This window comes from Cimex lectularius, unplaced genomic scaffold (genome assembly GCF_000648675.2).
Source record: "Cimex lectularius strain Harlan isolate CLEC.00 unplaced genomic scaffold, Clec_2.1 scaffold19, whole genome shotgun sequence".
Taxonomy (NCBI): Eukaryota; Metazoa; Arthropoda; class Insecta; order Hemiptera; family Cimicidae; genus Cimex; species Cimex lectularius.
The window spans coordinates 1,435,097-1,454,958 of record NW_019392664.1 but is presented as its reverse complement, the minus strand read 5'-3'; the positions used below and the strand labels follow the sequence as shown (position 1 = coordinate 1,454,958).

The window sequence follows — 19,862 nt, the reverse complement described above, 5'->3', positions numbered from 1 at the left end:
AACTGAAAAATAGAACAAACATAATAATCATTATAAATTAAATTGGGGAATAAGTTGTTTTATCAGAGTTTTTAATAACTAAATCAATACTAAAAGAAAAATTTTGCCCTCCACCTCCGATTTTTTTTTCAAAATTTACAAAATTTGTAATGACTACCGATTTATTAATGGCAAAAACCGTAAATTTATCAAAACGGGAAGTACCGACCTACTTAAAAATGAGCTTTTTTTCAAAAACACCGACGCCCCGAGGGTTCATTTAACCCCGTCGTTTCATACCCTCGTTAAAAAATGAATAAATAAATAAAATAGTACGTTTGGGGAGTTTTTGTGATTTCATCCTAATTTTTTTCACTGATAATGACTTAAAAGCTAATGGTTGTTGATATATTCACTAAGAAGAGAAGTACGGCTTCCAATGAAAGAAATATCGTTGACATTATTATTTGGAGATCGTGAGATGCGTTCTGGTGTTACGCAGGTTTTAGAAAAACATTTTCTTAATCGTGCCAACGTTTCGATCTTTATTGAGACCATCTTCAGGGTACAAACGATAAAGAAAATAATTTAATTTTCTAAAACCTACGTCACACCAGACCGCATCACACTATCTCCAAATAATCATTGACTAAGGGTCACTAAACACTACCCAGTTGACATTATATAAAATATCAATAAATTATTCTTTCCATGTAAGGTATTGGTTGAGATAAAAAAGCTAGTGTCATGAGCGGGATTCGAACCCACGACCTTCGGCTAAATACGCCGCTGCTCTACCACCTGAGCTATCGTGACTTCGATCGTCTCGGACACCAACTCTCCATCTCAAACAACAACCGTTCGAACCTTCCCTCTTTTTGCCATTTTTTAATGTCGTGTAGCTGAAGGTCGTAGGTTCGAATCCCGCTCGTGGCACTGACTTTTTTATTTCAACGAAGACCTTACATGAAAATAATAATTAATTGAAAGTTGCAACTTGATCAATTGACCACTAAAACGTAAATGAATTATATAAAATCCAGAGGTAGTACGCATTTCGTGTTTAATCATCGAAGTAAAAAATTCGCCGGTTATTCCAGCCCAAAAATATATATTTTTTGGTTATAAAAAATTCTTACTTACGATTTTTTTTCAAAACAAATTATTTTGTGTTTTGGCCTATTTTACTGAAAGCGTTTTCATAACGTCTTAAATATCTAATATTATATAATGCAATCCTACATATTATTTTATTATCTGAACTTTCTTAAAAAAACTAATCGTCTGATATATATTATTAACGAAATGCATGCAAAACAAAGGCAGAAAACATATTTTACAAAAATTGATTGAAACGTTGTCAATAACTGAGATGGGAAATATGTTATGAATAATTTAGTAAAAAAACATGTTGACAATTGCAAAAGATTAATTAAAATTATTGCAAAATAAAAATATAAACTCTAATAAAAAGTGAAAGGGGCGGTCGGTGGCCGAAACGTTTTAGGCTTTGAGACGGAGCTCATCACTGTAAGGTAAAAAGTCCCAACGTACTTACATATGAGAGTTTATTCAAAAACACCGGTACCCCGAAGGTTTATATGATGTCTGATGTGCAAACCCTTACCTAAAAAAAAATGTATATTTTCGTAGGTCTTCGCGATGTTTGACATGTCGAATATTTTTTGACCTCGTATCACCAAACAGACTTGCGTTAAAATCGCCGATCGCACGTCCGTTGGCATCCTTGTAAGGAACAATTTGCCACTTAAACTGTTCTTACAGTGATTGTTTCTTTATATTAATCTCGCGTTGTCTTCAACTTTTTACAAAAGTGCTGAAATTTTCCATGCAATTTGAAACATCTTTTGAACTATACTTACCTACTTTTTCCCTGTCGGTTGTTCAGCAGTGTACATACCGAGGCGAAATCATTTTATTCTACTTATGGAATTCTTTTCCCTGTGGGGAAAATTCTGCTTTTTCCAACAAAGGAAAAATTAATTTCCAGGATGCCACTTTATGTTGACCATGTGCTTTATTAAACCTTCCACTGATAAAACCTGTTCTAAGGCCATGAATTAGACCGGATATCTGGAGGAGACCACAGGTTTCAGAACTCAGTGTGTGTTCAAATTTGGGGGGTTATTGGGAAAAAGGGCCAGGGGCAACGGTGGGAATCGAACCCACGACCGCGGCGTGAGAGTCTCTCATGCTAACCACTCGGCTACCGCGGTCCCCTTTTCAAGGTCGACCAGCCTTGAAGAAAAGAAATGTGTTGTAATGGTAGGAATTATTTCACAAATCCATGCAGACATAATAAGGAATGAGATGTCGATGACTTGTTCTTAAAAAGAGTAAATTGGTGGACATTTTACTAGTTTTCAATTCATAACATCCATCATTGAAATTCACTAAGGACATAGATGTAGATGGGAAGCTTTTTTTCTTGGTTTAGTTGTGACTAGGAAAGAAATGAAATGGTAACCAATCTGCTCATTCACTCGAAATGAAAATCAATACTGGGTACATACAACCTGATAAATGAAAACTCAAATTATGTAATAATATTACAATTAATTAAGGTTAGACACGCCATTGAAAAATGGCAAAAAGGAGGGAAAATTCAAAAGGTGGGGTTGAGATGGGAAGTTGGTATCCGAGTGGATCGAGGTCACGATAGCTCAAGTGGTAGAGCAGCGGCGTATGTAGTCGAAGATCGTGGGTTCGAATCCCGCTCGTGACAATGACTTTTTATCTCAACCAAAACCTTAATTAAAGATTACTTAATTTAAAAGAACTTATTTAGTCAATCGGATCTCGAAACCAAATAGATGTAGTATATAAATTTAAAAACCAAGGTAGGAAAAAGTTATATATTGTGATGTATTCTGACTCTGGAACAGTTAAAGTTAATTTCAAATTTGTTAACTGAGAAAACGGATTCCAAATTTAGATTTCTTTACTGACATTCTTGTATCATCATGCATAAACATTCATACCCAGAGGATGGTCCTATAACCTAGTTAAATTTATTTTATTTAATTGTTTATTTATGCGTTTACATCGCAGCAATGGAGTAAAAATCTAAATTTGGAATCTTTTTTATCAATTAACAAATTTTGATAAAAACTGAATTTTTATACTTTCGCAAAGCCAGAATACAACACATATTTATCAATGTATACGGGTTTCGTGCGGTTAATTTCGCCAAACCTTTATACACGTGTCTAATATTTTTCCATCCTTTAAAATTACATTAGCCCAATTTTTGTTTTACATACAAAATTGCTTTTTCTTGACTCCTTGGGTGCATTGGATGGAACCCTCGGAACTGGGCTAAGATTTTTCGACTTAGTATCATTTAAAGAGTTTCATTGAAATTGGTAACTCCATGAATGTAGCCTCCCCTTGTAAATTTAAATATATTGATACCAAAGAATTTATATATTAGGGCACTTTTATGAAATATATTATTTGCGGTAAAGTTAAAGAATAAGTTATACTTCATACAACGGTGATTATGTTATCAACCACAGTCTTTTAAGAAATTTACTGTAATTAAGAAACATAAGGGGGGCCGCGGTAGCCGAGTGGTTAAGGTTTCAGACTCTCGGCTAGTAGATCCCGCGGTCGTGGGTTCGATCCCCACCGTCGCCTCTGGACTTTTTCTGACGCCTAAGGGGACCGGTGGCCTCAATTGAAAGAAATTGACATGGCATTATCAATGGAAGGGGCGGGATCGGATCTCAATGACCCTGGATTTGGTCCCAACCCCCTTCAAAAATGAGTTTCTACGATGGAAGAACACCGGTACAACGGGGGCTCAAGTTCACATTTGTGTTGCGAGCCCTCCCCCAAAATAAGGAGCCAGGGATAAAGTACAGTAAGCTGTACAGCTCAGCTGCAGTGCTCCTCCAGACTCTAGTATCCAAATTTAAAAAAAATAAAAAATAAAATAAATAAAAATAAATAAATAAATGAAAAATTTAAAAAAGCATAAGAACCAAAACGTACCTTTATTTTAATAAAATGCCAGAAAATTTTGCTTCACACTCCCTTCTTTTTCTAGAATTCCCCTTATTTCTTTTCTCTGTAAATTTAAGTAGTATTATTTTAAGATTTTATATTGTAACAATTGTTAGAAAAGGCAGGATAAAGTGTAGAAACAGACATTTCCATTTTATGTAATTCCAAAGGCGAGAATATGTACCACCCTACCATGTTAATTGAAAGACGAAATTTGAGTAACTTTAATTAACCAAACGCCTTTTCAAGAATTAATCTCACTAAACATTCGGCTGAAAAAGCTAATTTCAAAACTCATTTATTTATTGACTTTTTTCCGTTGGACGTAATGATAGTAATTGCGTTAAACTAAAGTGGAATGCTGTTGGCTTGCTGTTGCTAATAGCATTTTACTCCAACTCAAGAGCCACCGCAATTGCACCGATCGATTTAATTCCACGATATATAAATACCGCCAGAAATAGTCGCTGAACATCTTAAGACAATTGAAAAGGTGAAAAAGCTCGAAATTTGACTTTCTCATGCATTAAACGACAGCCAAAAAAAAAAAAAAAAAAAAAATGTTTTAAAAAAATTAAAAAAAAAAACATCGTTATGACATTTGCGCCAAACATCTTTGCCGAAACAGAAACGGTCCCTTTCTGGATAGAATTGTTACTTGTAATGAAAACCGGATTCTTTACGATAACAGCAGGCCTTTTGGGCAATGGTTTGACAAAGGAAAATCGACACCACATTTTCCAAAGCCTCAACTCATCAAAAAAAGATGACTGGTGGGTTTTACTTTCCCTACTACATATTCTTGAATCCTGGCGAAACATTCAATACTCTCAAATTGAAGCAATGCACCAGAAATTGGCTTTACAGAAAACATCTTTGGTCAAAATCGAAAAGTCCTAATCTGTTACAAACGGCCACATGTCTCACAAGTGACAACACGAAAACTGATGGAATCTTGGTTCTGTGGTTCTGTCTACCCTGCCTATTTAGACCTCTCGCCTACCGACTACCATTTTTTCTGACACCTGTAAACGTTTTACAATATGAAAAAATTTATTGATCAAAAGTTGTTAGAAAATGCACACAGAATTTGTCAATAATAAAAACACAAAAATCTATTCAGAAGGTAAAAAGAAGTTGCCAACACAGTGGGAGAAGTGTATTGAGGGTGATGAAGGGGATTTAATTTTAATTAAAAAGGTTTAAAATCTTTTTTTTTATTATTATTATTTATATGGTTTATAATTATTTAATAACCATAAACCTACATTATTTTACGGAAAACTCAAAAATATTGTTTATTGTTTATTATTGTGATTACTAATGTGTTGTGATTAGTGACCGTTAGTCGATGGTTATTCAGAAATCGTGACCGCGTCTCACGATTTGTGAATAGTTATTATTAATGTTTGTTTTTCTGGTTCTTGTTCAATTTATTTTATCTGCTCCTTAAATTGTTTATAACCTCGTGATTTATATTCTTTGTAAAAGGATCCGTATGTATATCTGTTTAGCTTGAATTGGCGGACCAGACGTGTCAGGTTTTGCGAAAGCCCCTTTCAAACAGTTCATTGATTCAGATCTCTACAAAGTCCCATCTGAAATCGTGTTATGTCAACCATTCGAAATTGCACTAACACAATCCTGCCACTGGTCTCACAGACTTCAATTAAACTGCCAACAATTCTCTCCAGAGATGCCTTCTCCCTTCCCGGAAAACTTACAAGTAAATATTATTAATAGACAGTCCACAATTTACGGTTTACCCAATCGAAGTTGAAGTTTCTGTCATACCAGGAAAAATATTAATATAGAGTTTTAAATTTAATTCCTGTTTCGAGCTCGACAGAGAGTATTTTGGTCCAATGTTCCGATTCTTAAAGGAAAAATTGGTTATTTTATTGTATAGTGCACTGATAGCACTGATAGTTTTGTGTCCCTAGCTTGTGTGGAGAGTGACTGTATTTATTGGCTTGAATGCTGGCCATTGGCATAATATTGTATTGACCCATCGACGCTCAATTAGGTTAGTTATACAATATATAGGTATACAATATAGGTAAACAATATGGGTGATGGATGAGTATCGAGTACCCCACCACCAAATGAGTGAATGGTGTGTAAATAGGAATGTAATTAAGAGTGAGTGAGGGCTCTTGATAGCCCCTGGAGCCCAACCTCGGTGGCTGGACGAGACGTGAGGCCTGCCGGTTGTCAAAACCGGTAGACTGCGGGAAGTGATAGGACGAACTCTCTACATGTATGTATACATGACATATGTGACGACCCGCCAGACTTGTATTTGTTTCCAGCGCCCAGGGGCTGGAAGGTAATTAATAAAACAATTTTCCTCAAGGCGTTGCATGTTTGTGTACCCTACGACAAAGTATCATCCTAACCATCACACAACGGTATACGAGATCTGTCACTTCATATACCGAAAGTTGGCTCGTTGTATGGTTATTCTGGTTTATTGTGTAACATTCTGTTGTTGGAGGAATTTCTTCTATCTTGTCGGCCATAATGGCTAATTTGTCTAGGTCATCCAAGTTCGTCACTAATATCCGTTGAACATATGTGGCAAGCCGTTGTAACCATAGGGTTTTAGTATTTCCTCTGTCATATTAGCCGCTGCTAACCCTCGCAACTGGCGAAGTAAATGCGACGGCTTTTTATCACCGCGTCCGCCTATTAATTGTTGAGATTGTGACTCTTCGAATCTACCAATTAATTGTTGTTGTTGTATTAACGCGCCATATTTATCGACGTTAAATCGTTACTGAGCGATGTTACCTGGCTCCTGGCTTAACACGTCACCTTCTATCGAAGACACTACTAAATCGTATTTTGATTGTTCGCTCGATATTCCAGTGTTTCGGAATTGTGCCTCGACCTGTTCAAACCATAAGGTCTGACTAGGTCTGCAGAACGCCGTTGTTTAAATAGAGATCCTCACAACCTCAGGCACGTGGTCGACGGGCTCGTCACCTGGTGTAGCTTGTTTATCCGTCGATGTCTTCGACATCCTTTCTTATTGCAGCTGAATCTTCGTCAAAATCGCTCTTGATATCCTCTCCTTCAGGATGACTGTCAGGGGTCACCAATATGTGGTGTGGTTAGACTGATACTTTGTCGTAGGGTATACAAAAACATGCAGCTTCTTAAGGAAAACTGTTATACGCAATAATATTATTAATTCACTAGTTTTCGTGGTCCGCTTGACTAATTAATATCTTTCAATAAATTAATGTTTTTAAATGAGATAGCCTCTTGATGCGGGTGAAGGAGGAGAGTGCAAAAGTTGGCTTGAAGCTGAACATTAAGAAAACTAAGATCATGGCATCTGGCCCTCTCAATTCCAGGCAAATAGATGGGGAAGAACTGGAAGTAGTGACAGACGTTATTTTCTTGGGCTCCAAGATCACCGCAGATGGGGACTGCAGCCAAGAAATTAAAAGACGCTTGCTCCTGGGGAGAAAAGCTATGACAAATCTAGACAGCATACTCAAAAGCAGAGACATCACCCTGCCAACAAAAGTGCGTATAGTCAAGGCGATGGTTTTCCCAGTTGCAATGTATGGCTGTGAAAGCTGGACTATTAGAAAGGCTGAACGCCAAAGAATTGAAGCCTTTGAACTCTGGTGCTGGAGAAGACTTCTGCGAGTCCCTTGGACGGCAAGGCGATCAAACCGGTCAATCCTGGAGGAGATCAACCCTGACTGCTCTCAGAAGGCCAAATCCTGAAAATGAAACTTAAATACTTTGGCCACCAAATGAGAAGAAATGACTCACTGGAGAAGAGCCTAATGCTGGGTAAGATTGAGGGCAAAAGAAGAAGGGGGGGACAGAGAATGAGGTGGATGGACGGAGTCACTGAAGCAGTCGGTGTGAGCTTAAACGGACTCCGGAAGATGGTGGAGGAGCATTGTACATGGGGTCGCGATGGGTCGGACACGACTTCGCAACTAACAACAAAAAATGAGATAAAAAAGTCAATGTCACGAGGGGGATTCGAACCCACGACCTTCGGCTAAATACACCGCTACGCTACCACCTAAGCTATCGTGACTTCGATCGACTCGGACACTAACTTCCCATCATAACCCCACTTTTTTTTTTTTTTTAATTTTCCCTCAGCTCGAGTTCCATTGACTTTTTATCTCAACTAAAAACCTTAATTAATTGAAAAATATTATTAATTGCCTTCCAGCTCCTGGTGGCTGGAAACAAAATACAAATTGGCGCGTGGCCACACATGCATGTTCAGGTTCGAGCTTATATAAATCAGTTATGAGTAATCTAGACGTTCGGTATGAAGAAAATTGATTCGCCGATGCATCAATTTGTTTTAACCCAGAAAAATAATCAAGGTAAAATATTTGCCTACCAACCCGCCACGGCAGATACAAAATTAGGAAACGGCTGACTAGATATGACCAGGTAGCTGCAGGATCATTACCTCATAGACCTCGTTACAGTATGTCCCAAAATCAATGGCGTTCACGAGTTAGTTTGCAATTGTAATTATACCTAAGAAGAGTGTTCACCTTGACATGTCGACAACAAACCGTGAAAAGAGTCAGTCTACAGGGTAGAGTCGACAAAAGGTCCGAACACGGATAATCTCTCAGGATATTGCCAAAGTCGGGGTTAACGAACCCTCACCAAAACTTGCAAACAAATCGGTAAAAAGGCTATATACTGATCACCAGCACCTAAGAAAACACGTAAACAACATTGATTATATTTAATGAAAGCCCCAATTGTAGGAAATACAATGCGCAGCAAGATACTGCCGATATTATCTTAGAATGTAAAGTTTACTGAAGACATTACATAGAATACCGGGAAAAAGAATTGCAGCAATGATGGTCAATGGCCTGCAACTTCAGAGAAAGAACGAGAGAAATAGAAAAAAAGAGAAATCAGAAGCAAAGAAATAGAAAAAGTACAGTAAGTCATAAGTTTGCAGTATATGGGGAATGTTAAATTGTGCTATGGTCATGAAGGAATGACGCGAAAATTCGTATTCAAAGAATGGGCGAATGTTGTGGTATTGCAGTGAAAAGGGGAAGACGGTCAAAAATGTAGATGTTTAGTGAGGAAGGGTGATAATCTTCTATTTCATCCTTCACAGCAGTATGCCGGCCTTGAAAGGGTTTATTTGGAATCCGGCACCTATATAAAAAATAACGAATATAAGTCGCTCGGAAAGCCGTCGTACTATATTCATATTTTTTTATTGGTACAAATTGAAAGTATCGCTCGTCGTGAACAATCTAATTACTTTATAACCCATCTAAACTATAAAGTATGAAAGGTTCTCCCATACAATGAAACTTCTTTTAAGATGGCATTTTCTTTCAACATTTTCATCACAACCACTAGGCCAACAGTACGGGTAGTGGACATTTCGCACTCAAAAAACTTAAAAAATAACGATATGAGCAATTATTGTCTCTCCAAATCATAGTTGGAGTTAGTTGGATCCTCTGAGATCTGTTTAGTTCACTTGCATAGCAGTTGGCAACAATGGTCAACCTTTAAAAGTTTTACAGTCGGCCAAACTAAATATTTGTAGAGAAAGTTTGCCCAATGTTAATTATAGTGTATCATTTGTTGTAGATAATAAGAGTAGGTTGCCAACGGATATAAGAAAATAGAGTACTTTAGTAAATTATTGAATGTTTTTGGAGTCAACATTTTAGTGATAAGGTATTTATAAGCGTGAATGTGCAAATAAGATGATATATGGCGGAATATAGAATACCCCATCAACATTTAATGATGGAGAAATATCGAAAACTCCATCATCCTACTTGAGCGAATGGTATTTAATAAGAAAGACTGTATTTAAGAATGAATGGAGAGGGTGGGTAGGGCTAAGTCCTTGTTGAAGTTTTGATGTTAGGCTTAGTAGTTTCGATATACAGGGAAAAATTAACATCCTGACAAAATCCTTTAAACTCTACTCTCCGACTGAAGAGACGATGGCAGTGAGATCTTCTTCCCAGTGCCGTGTCACTCATGATGACAGTCTCCGTTAAATTGGTATCATTGTAGTCTGATCGGTGTACTGCCAATTGACTGTTTTTCCGGATATGTATTAAGTATGTTCATATTTTACAAACTGCTAATGTAAGCAATGTGATACAAACAGGAACTTTGCCTCTGGCTGTAACTGTTTTCTAAGATGTAACCTATGGCTAATAAAGATGTAAAAATCAATATGTTTTTTAAAAATCGTCCTCGTAGGAAGTCGGTTTAGAAATTTATTTATATGTACTAAAATTTTCCAAATATTTTTCAATTTATTTATGTCTCAGCGTTGCGTAAATTATTCAATATGAGATGAACTATCGTGTCGCTTTCCTCACGGCAGATTCTAGTTTGGCGTTTTCCAGATCATATTACTTGAGCCATTGTTCTGAATTTCTAGACATGAACTTTTGATGTTAAGTAGGACTCACCAGAGCTAAATTGATAAAGAGTGCTGTCATGTTTTACTGACAAATATTCTAACCTAAATAAAAGAACACTGCTATATAACACCTTAGTGAAAACCCAAATAGACTGGAAGCTAATGCACTATTTTATGTGACCATGAAACTACCTCCCGTTACGAAAAGTTTCATAAAACCCTCCCAACCACCAAAAAGCCTGAAAATCAAAAATTGCCATCCTGACAAAATCCTTTAAACTCTACTCTCCGGCTGAAGAGATGATGGCAGTGAGATCTTCTTCCCAGTGCCGTGTCGCTCATGATGACAGTCTCCGTTAAATTGGTATCATTGTAGTCTGATCGGTGTACTGCCAATTGACTGTTTTTCCTGATATGTATTAAGTATGTTCATATTTTATATGTCATTGTTACCTTATCTAATTTAAGTTAGACGTAAAGTACTATAAATGGAAAACGCCTTGACCAATCAAACAGCTAATTTCAAAAAGTGTTGAAACTGGAATTTATTGCTAGGTCTACACCTTTAATGATTTCTTGATGGTTCTAAAATTTTCTCCGTTAAACTATAATTCTACCTGGTCAATTGTAGGGCTAACCCAAATGTCTTCTGAACAATTCTGAACAACAATAATTTTTTGATATTTTATGGTATAGTTAAAAGGTATATTAAAATTATCGTATAATTCTAACAGGCAAAGATAAAATATTTAAGATACCTGGTCATCAGGAGGCAGTAAATCATGCGCTTAATTGATGATGTACTAGTTCACATTGAATCGGACGTAATAATTAGGTGTATCGACAGGGAAGTGCAGAAATGTTTTAAAACACAATAACCGGCCTTTCTCTATTAAATCACCGTAATTTGGGCTCCAAATTTTCAAAAAGGACAGCTTGGTGGTCTCTGATATTGATTCAAATAAACTGCCCAAAAATAGGGCTATTTGTAATTTATTTTTATTTTATTAATTTTAATTAAATTAACCTTTATATTTTTGTTAGTTGGATAAAATAGAATAGAAAATACCAACCAAAAGTAAAAAATTTGTTAATCCTTATTTTTAATAACGGATATACTTAATAATATTAAACATTAAGCTTTCTCATTTTCTCAACAAAAAACTTTTTTCGCCATTTCTCGATTTTATTCCAGTTGTATTACCTTGGACCGTGGAAAGACATCATCATGAACCAGAAGTGAGCAATATTATTGTGAGAATGAATCATCGAGGTCACTGGCAAGTGGATGTCGCAGGGGCAGGGGGTGGAATGTTGCTTGAGACTGGAAGTGCCAATAGGAGGTCTGGTAGTAGGTCTCAGCGCATTATGACGCTAAGGGAGGTCATGAATAATGTCATTGCTGCCAGACGGAAACATTCCGTAGTGCCCGCTAGATCCTAAATGAGATAAAAGATGTTTTGGCAAGGCCTTTATTAACACAAACGATCCGTAATCGTTTGTGGGAAGTTGGCCTCACATCGTATGCTCCTTTGAGACGATCTGCGGCAACTGCTCACCACCAGCAACTCAGTAGAGTATGGTGCAGAGAGCGCCTAAAAGAGAACGCTGTATCTGCGAAGAGTGTACCGAGAACAGGAATTGCGTACAATGACCCAGATTATGCCTCTTCAGTGCAATTTGGATGAGGCGGTGTAATGGCCTACACTGGAATTTACACGGAGGACGAACTGAACTCCATATTATTGAAGCCAACCTCACCCCAATCCGCTGTCCAAGAAATTATCGAGGAATACATCTCGGAAACAAGGGATCTTCATTAGCAGGGATTTTCCATTTCTGGAAGGCAATGCCAGAACTAGAGACAGAGTTATTCATCAAAACGTCCGATAAGGCCGAATAGGCTAGGTGCGGACGTTAAAGATCCTCAGAGTCCTTTATAGGATGACCGAGTATGCGGGAACCTTACCTTACTGTCCCTTCCCCAATACTCTGGGAGATAGAGTGGCCTTCTCCATCTAGGGAGTGCGCGGGAGACCGGGCTGATGTATTCGGCTTAGGTAGTCCTTTGCGCGCGGCATACGGTCTGATTCTTAATGCAGACCCACCACTCGGAATGGGCAAGCGGGGAGCGAGGTTGCCTTGGCCCTTCGGGGCTGAGCTGCCTCTACACCAGCGCTGCGGCAGTATCACCATTCTGTCGTATGCGGAAGTGCATAAGTTCTCATCTTGAGAATCAAAACGACCGATAAGGCCGAATAGGCTAGGTGCGGACGTTAAAGATCCTCATTGTCCTTTTTAGGCCGACCGAGTATACGGGAAAGCATGTCCCTTCCCCAATTGTCTCCAGACCTCAATCTCATTCAGCACTTATGGATTGCGTTGCAAAAAAGGCTTTTCGAATACCATACAGAGCCAGTTGACCTACAACCACTCACTGCGCCCGTTGCAAGATCTACGGAGTGAACTTCGTTAGGAAAGTAGTGACAACCTTTTTAATAGTATACCTAACACAGAGGTTTTAGCTAACAGAGGACATTATACACGGTATTAACTGTTTAGCGATGTATTTTATCAACCGTCTAATTCAATGCTCTCAGCTATCGGGTTTGTGGTCAAGATAACTGACAGACAAGAATGACACATCAACACAGAAAAACTTTGAGCCCTGAAGATGATCTCAATAAAGATCGAAACGTTGGCACGATAAAGAAAACGTTTTTCTAAAACCTACGTCACACCAGTCCGCATTTCACGACCTCCAAATAATAACTGAGAGTTGTTTAAAAAAATTGTTTTAAAAAAATATTGCGTTCAATAAACAAACTTATGAAATTAAAACCTTTTATTTTGTCCAAAATCCCTTAATTTAATTTTCCTTCAGTACAAAAATATAATAATTTTATGCAATTTATAATAAAAATGAAATAAAAATGCTAGGGAAAGTAAATACTACAAAATTGGCAATAGTCATTGTTGAGCAGTTTAATTTCATTTTTTACTAGCAGCTGTCGGATTTATAATTGGTTTATTTTCCCTTCCAAAATATATCACAAGACGACTCGAGATAAAATACATATTAATAACATTTCTCATTTTAATTAAAAATCTTCATCATTAAAACGTTACCTACCAAGGCTTAACGATTTTAATTGTCTTCGATAATACATATACTGTCTCTTATTTGTTTCATAAACTTGGATTTCAACATAGTAATAATGCTTTTTTAACAAGTACCAAATAATTTTTTTTTAATATATTAGCGAATTATGCCAAAAATAACACTTTTTGACGATAGTCTAAACGTCACTTGAAGAGAAATTTGCCAAAAAAAAAGCTCAGAATTGTTAAGATTTATTGCTTCGCGCTGGGTGTAATAAAGTCAGGCAAGCCGTTACTCTTTAACTCTTGGACTAATGGTGCTGTTTTAGCCTGAGGCGAATGGGCAATATCAAGATAACACTCACTTTACCTTTACTAGCACGTACCTAGGTAGTACACGTTACCTAGTATGAAACATTAGTTACCAAAGAAATCTTTTTTTTCCCGACCGTTTAAAGGGGAATTCAACAGCCTTGGCTTCATGAAAGCCTTGTTCACTCTCAACAAGGTGAAATATTGTTCTATTTTCCTCTCAAGTCTGACAATATCTGGTTCGAATACTTCATTTAAGCGTTGGTATATTAAAAATATCGTAAGGATTATAGTTATATTTATATTGATCTATATTGATTTTGCTGTAGAACTTCAGTGGAAACAAGTCATGTAGAAATATTTAAGAAATATAACTATAATCCTTACTATAGTTATATTTCTTAAATATTTCTACATGACTTGTTTCCACTGAGGTTCTACAGCAAAATCAATATTTACCTTTGAAGGAAAACAAGATTTAAAACAATAAACACGAAATTAAACCTACTATGAATTATTCAGAATATTTTTTATTCATACAATGACTTAAAGAATTGTACAAATACAAATACCCTCTGTATGGAAAAGACTTGAAATAAGTACTTTTTTTTTAACACAGGCTCAATAACTGTTAAAATAAAAATGTTGCCGAAAGATTAAAATGAATTAATATTTCGGTAAATTAGAATCATTCATTATTCATTCAAAACGACGGCAAAAAAATGAAAAAGGTGTTTTTCCAATTAGATCGCATTTTATTAAAAAATATTTGGCATTGATTATTTATCCATTTCGATAAAAAGTAAACTTACATACTTCGAATTTAAATAGTACTATTTCAGACTAGAGAGGAAATTAATAACAAATAATTTTAAAAAAAGGAAGGATTTCACTTTATACCTATTGACGAATTAATTGTAAGGTGGTGTTTCGTTTAAATTTTTCAAAAGAGAAACCCTGTTAATTAATTTGATCATGGGTGCCTTTAGTGCCTTTAGACCCGCCACCTCACAAAATTAAAAAAAGCCGAAAAAAGCCCTCCTGGTACAGTTTCTATTTAAATTTTAACATTTAGGTCAACGGAATAATAAATGTTAATTAAAAGATAACGCGTTTGCTTTTTCGGTGAAAGTTTTTTCTCTCCAAATTGAAACATCCACCAATTTTTTTAAAATTGTATAAAAACAATTAATTTATGTTTATTATTCTCTTCAGTGGAACTCAACTCAATGTGTTGGAGAGTTTTAACGCAACACTGAAAATGAAAATTGATTAAAGGAAAAAAACTTAAAGCAAACAACCATAAAAGTCTTAAAAGAAAGACAAAGAATCTTATTGTGTGAATTCAAAAAAAGTATATGAAGTAAAATAGAAGCATAATTGCAAAAGGTTTTTAACAAATAATGCAGACTTTCTAGCCCGGATTATTATTATCTGCCAAAACTATTAAAAAATTTTAAGAATGTTTTAATATTTTATCTGATATTTTTAAATTTTGCGACCTTCCATTTTGAAAATGAGGGATTGTATGCCCTGAGGACCAGTTAGGGTTAAGGTAGTGAAAAAATATATTTTTATATAAAATAAACACATGTGTTTTACAAAAACAAACCATATAAAATATCCAAAAAACGAACAAGAGTGTAGCTAAAAATAATTAAGTAAAATAATATAAAAAACGAGTAAAACTAGACAAAAGTAATATACACTAGTAAGTAAGTTGTTAAAAAAGTAATATACACTGCTAAACACGAATAGACTGGATTCTACCCTTTCACGTAGCAAGAGCAGGGTGGATGGGTGGCTCTCGGAGGATCAGGTCGATTCGTAGAATAAGGGTCATCCTCACCCGATTAAGAATAGGCCAGGCGAGGTTGACACACGGACACGTACTTTGGTGGCAAAGCCAGTGTCCTGCATGCAGAGAAAGGTTGCTCGATGTGTCCCAACGAATTGAAGGGTGCAATTCCTTGGCTCCATATAAAGAGCGCGCAGGCATGCCATCCGAATTGAGTATGTGCTTGAGCAGTTAATAAATCGCTCGTCAATTAGAATAATGCAAAAATTCGGAGTTCTGCATAATCTTAATAGCCTATAAATTAAAATATCTGTGTGTTTCTTAGTGACCGGTTGTTTCATAATTTTTTGAAGTGAAGAACGGTCAAAAATGAGTTAGTTTAGAAAAAAAAACCTTTTACATTTTTTTGCCTACGTTTCGACCTTTATTCGAGTCATCTTCAGAGCATAAAGTGTGGTGCTATTCTCGTGGTGACATATCGGTTTTGTTCACACAAAACCAAAAACCTGAAGATGACCCGAAACGTCGTCAAAAAAATAAAAAAGGTGTTTTTCTAAACTACCTCATTCTTCACCGCTCCTCACGACTTCAACAATTTAAAAATATATTTGAATATTTGGAATAAAAGTTTTATTAACAAATAAACCTCCGTGCAAGTCACAGGAAAAAAAACGTTAACACTGATGAGAAAGTGTTATATAAAAAGAATATTGAATATAAAGTTTCTTTAAAATTGGCAAAAATATTAATTTCAACTCTTTTTTTTTCAGTACAGTACACCCTGCACCGAGGGAGTTTATTTCCCATCTGCATCCTACATAATTACAGATGTTTCTTAAGACTGACAAGGTTTAGGTTACATTATTTTAATAAGACTATAAGCTAACATAATTATAACATAATAATATATTTTGAAAATCTTAAGACATCCCATTTAAACTTAAGTGTAATATGACATAATTGTAGTATGTAAACAGTTATTTAACGATGTTAGGTATTAATATCTATGAAATGAGAAGTTTGTGGCATGGGCGATCGAAGTCACGGTAGCTGAAGTGGTAGAGCAGCGGCGTATTTAGCCGAAATTCCTGGGTTCGAATCCCGCCTGTGACACAAATTTTTCATTTTGAAAAAATTGTGTATAATTGAGTAATTATATAATATCTATGTATATCAAAATTCAGCTTGCATACGAAACTCGAAAAATAGCCGGTCGATAGATCAAAAATTTTGACACAATGTTGCATTCAAATACAGGCGGGTTTTCGAAAATCGAATTAATTTTTTCTTTCTTCTTGATGACCTTTTCTTTTGAGTTGATCGTTGTCTGTGTTCCAACAGCTGACATATTTTCAAGACAATAATTCGAGGTCGGTAATGGAACTGTACGTACAAATCCAGAAACATGAAAAATCATTACCCATCTAATTTGTGAAACATCGTGAATTCAAAAGAAGAAATAGTAGAAAAGGTTTTCGAAATCACGCAGGGTTGAAGAGCCATTCTAGCGGCTAAAAATGTCGACACTATATGAACATCATTCTAAACAGAATCGTAGGTGAAAAAGTGGCATATAAATTCATTGATTTCTTGATGAACCAAAATGAAGTAGTGAATTTACCAACGGAATTTCTTCATTTTCTCGATATTCCCGGATTATCGTCACACATTCTGAATTTGAAAATTGGAGTGCCAATTATAATATACCAAAACATCATCAGCCAAAGTAATGCAATGGCATACGATCAGTCGTTAAAACAGTGATGAACTATACTTGCAGCAACAACACTGATGGATCTCGTAAAGGTAAGAAGACGTATACTTCCAGGAATACTACTCCTTCCGACCGACATGACGATCGAGTTCAACGACTTCAATTTCCATTACGTCTCGCGTTCGCTATGACTATCAATAAATCGCAAAGGCAATCTTTGCAAATGTGCTGTTTGAATATACAAAACGATTGATCCTCTCGTGGGCAATACGTCGCATGATCCAGAGTCGGTAAACTCTCTGATATTATTATGCAGAAAACGGACAAACAAAAAATGTAGTTCACTAGCTTTGCAATTTTTTTAAAATTATTTTATTTAACTCTTGTGTACATACACATTATGTTTTGCAAATACATACTGATATACAGCACACTCAAAAAGTGTGATTAAGATGGCATTTGAGGGTGGGTCCTGTCCTATGGCAGTCCACACAGTAATTCACTGGTATATAATAATTTGAGAAATAATAAATAAAATCACCTACTTTTTTGTTTTTATCTATAATAATATAACATCAGGTGCACGTTTACTCTAGCACTTACCTAGTCCTGCCATAAGTTCTGTTACAAGAAAAAGGGCCATTAGGGAATAGAGAAACTTGATAATTTGAAAAAGAAATTTATTTTAAAAAATCCAATATTTTTTAAGATTGAAATAAAATAATATTACTCGAAATGACCACCTTTTGCCTTCACACAAGCTTTTAGTCTTCGGGGCCAATCATCTATGTCAGTACGCAACACGTCTTGAGGAAATTTCTCAACTGCTTTTAGCAGAGCGGACTTGAGGCTCTCTAAATTGGCGTGTTTCATGTGGCAAGCCATAAGCTCAAGATGGGACCACACCTTGTAGTCCAGAGGATTCAAATGTGGGCTTCCCGAGGGCCAATCTGAAGCCTTAATGAATTCCGGAACATTCTCCTCCAGCCACTGCTGAGTTGTTCGGGCCTTGTGCGCAGGAGCTGAGTCCTGTTGGAAGACCCAATGCGTTCCGGGAAAAAGAGTAGTACTTAAGGGCTTTACTACTTTCTCAAGGATGTCTTCTTGGTCATTTTTCGCCCTTGTTTTGACTCCTTGCTCTCAAAAATGGAGTTTTGTGGTGCCATCGTAGCAAATTCCACATTACATCAAGTGGGGATTTGAATCCTCTGGACTACAAGGTAGATGATTGGCCCCGAAGACTAAAAGCTTGTGTGAAGGCAAAAGGTGGTCATTTCGAGTAATATTATTTTATTTCAATCTTAAAAAATATAGGATTTTTTAAAATAAATTTCTTTTTCAAATTATCAAGTTTCTGTATTCCCTAATGGCCCTTTTTCTTGTAACAGAACTTATGGCAGGACTATGTATTTACATTAACACTTATTTATAATCTGTAGTCCGCATGATGTTTTCTTTTTAGCCGTCTTTGTTGGCGGGGTGGAGGCATATTCGCTGGACTTTGTGCAATTGCCGGATTCGGGTGGGAAGCATCTTTGGCAACCAGCATCGGGTATCTCTTCTTTAGTTCGTCTTCTACCGATGTCAACGATATTTCATTGTGAAGCTGTTCATTCCTTACGAACCAGGGCTTTACAACAAAAATGATTTTGTGTGAAATCTTTTTCTTAATTTCCTTACCTCCATAGCCATCGAAAGGCAGGTTATTGAATTGAATGATGTGTTTTCTCGGTGGATCTATGTAAGAAGTATTTAGAATTTAATTTAATTTCCTATTCATTTCATAAAAGACTGAGCCACAGTGAAGCATTGCCGAGTACCAGCTAGTTCTATGTTGTTAAGTTGACAGAATTATATATTTGTATTTTTAATTAATTTTATTTGTTTATTTATTTTGCCGGCTAACTAACAGGGTCATCGGCGGCGCCTCATGTAGATATCCTTCTCACATTTGTCTTCTTAGCTATCTTATGTATATATTCTTTTATAAGTCTTCTTATGCCACAACTAAACGACTGTTGCCTCCGATTCACCTAATTCACCTAATAGGAGATTCGTTATCTTTTTTGTTACCCTCCCACACGTGATAAATTAAAATATATAAATATAATTAATTCACTACTTTCGTGGTCCGGTTGACCAATTAATACATGTCAATTAATTAAGGTTTGTAGTTGAGATGAAAAAAAGTCAATGGCACGAGAGGGATTCGAACCCACGACCTTCGGCTACATACGCCGCTGCTCTACCACCTGAGCTATCGTGCCCTCGATCCACTCGGATATCAACTCCCCATCTCAACCCCACCTTATGAGTTTTCCCTCCATTTGCCATTTTTCAAATGTCGTGTAATCGGTTTGGATTTGGATGGGTCCGAGTGGATCGAGGTCACGATAGCTCAGGTGGTAGAACAGCGGCGTATCTAGCCGAAGGTCGTGGGTTCGAATCCCTCTCGTGCCATTGACTTTTTTTCATCTCAACTAAAAACCTTAATCAATTGTCATATA

General features: G+C 36.4%; 1 protein-coding gene and 1 non-coding gene across 3 annotated transcripts in view; one reads left to right on the top strand and one right to left on the bottom strand.

Moving 5' to 3' along the window:
* LOC106662186 (tachykinin-like peptides receptor 86C) overlaps positions 1-19,862 on the top strand; it is a 166,573-nt gene that overhangs the window by 56,990 nt on the left and 89,721 nt on the right. The window lies entirely within an intron of this gene.
* Trnah-aug lies at positions 19,550-19,622 on the bottom strand. Its single transcript has one exon. It is a non-coding gene; the product is annotated as a tRNA-His (tRNA).